Consider the following 1,456-nt stretch of genomic DNA (forward strand, 5'->3'; position numbering starts at 1 on the left):
TGTTGTTGCCTCTCCTTTTTCTTGTTCTCTTAAGATAAAGGTTTATTTCACCTTATTGGATGGTATTTTGTGTAAGAGTGCAAACTGATCTTGTCCAAATGAAAAAAAATGACATGTCATATGTGTCATATTTTTATTCTAGCACACTTTTTTGATCAGCTGATGGCCTAATTTGTGGAAAGATAATGGTATAAATTATGAGACTTGAGTGATGCACACTTGTCAGGATCCACACCTCCTCCCCTCGTGTATAACACTTTCATGAAAGTTAAGATACAGTTTGAGGGGTTTTTTTTTGACATAATGTCTGTGCCTCTTTTAGGCCATGGCTTCTTTTGGGGAAGAGCACAGTCGTGTTTGTTTTTAAGCCAACAGCTCTTTGAACATTGCTTACCTCTTCACAGTAGGATAGCAGTACACATTTACTAACTCAAACATTTGAATAATCTGAAAACAGGAATGAAAAGCTAACAGAAAAATGGATACAATACCTAACATAATTATAAGGAGTCCCAAAGACTTAAAAATTACCAATCATGTGTATTAATTAAAAACAAACAAAGCAGTGAGTCTAATGTTTGGTGCCTTAGCTATGCTTTTCATGACTTTGAATGCCAGCTCTTCTCTTCCTCTTTAAAATAGATGGTCAGTTCATCAGTTTGCAACACTGGCACATGATAAATGGCATACTTGACTCTCTATTCTTGATCTATTCCTTGAAAAGGTGGTATTTCCGAGTGGTTAAGAGCACAGTGTCTGCTTCCAGCAATGACCTGTGTTTAAGTCCCAGTGGCAGTATTTCTGCAAGGTATGTGACCTCTCAAGTCAAACTGACTTGTGAATAAAGTGAACGGACTAGCTAACACAACTGCAAAGTTATGTTACTGGGTTCCAGGAGAGTGTATCCAAGGTTCCAGTTCCTTTTTTCTAGAATACTCTCAGTTCCTTCATTTCTCTGTGCTTATTAGCTTGTTTCTCAGATTTTTTTCCATTAGGGTTCAGAATTTTGCAGCAATTCCAAATTTCACATGTGCATACTGAAAGAAACAGGTCAATAGAATGTACCCAGCAGAAGGTCCTATTTGTTTAGACTTCTTCAATCATATGATAACCTGTGAAGTCCACCTGTGAAGCTGGGGGAGGCACTGGGGAATTACTATTTAACTGGGTCAGAGTTTCCATTTGGAAGGAACCAAAGGGAAGGCTGGGGGACTGACTGAGCCAAAGGTGGGGACTCTCTCCTGGCAGTTGAGAATGGCACGGAACTCCTTGAAACCCCCTGGGTCAGGCAGAGAAATCAGGTTGTGGCTTTTCTGTTTTTTTACTTTCCCTTTAGACACTGGAGAAATAATTCCATTTGTCTTATAAATTTCATTTTTTAAACACTATAATTTATTTTTTAATTTAATTATTGAATGATTTTAGAGCAAAGGGGAGAGAGAGAAAGAGAGAGAGA

The sequence above is a fragment of the Saccopteryx bilineata genome, chromosome 3, assembly GCF_036850765.1.
Source record: "Saccopteryx bilineata isolate mSacBil1 chromosome 3, mSacBil1_pri_phased_curated, whole genome shotgun sequence".
In the NCBI taxonomy this organism is placed as follows: Eukaryota; Metazoa; Chordata; class Mammalia; order Chiroptera; family Emballonuridae; genus Saccopteryx; species Saccopteryx bilineata.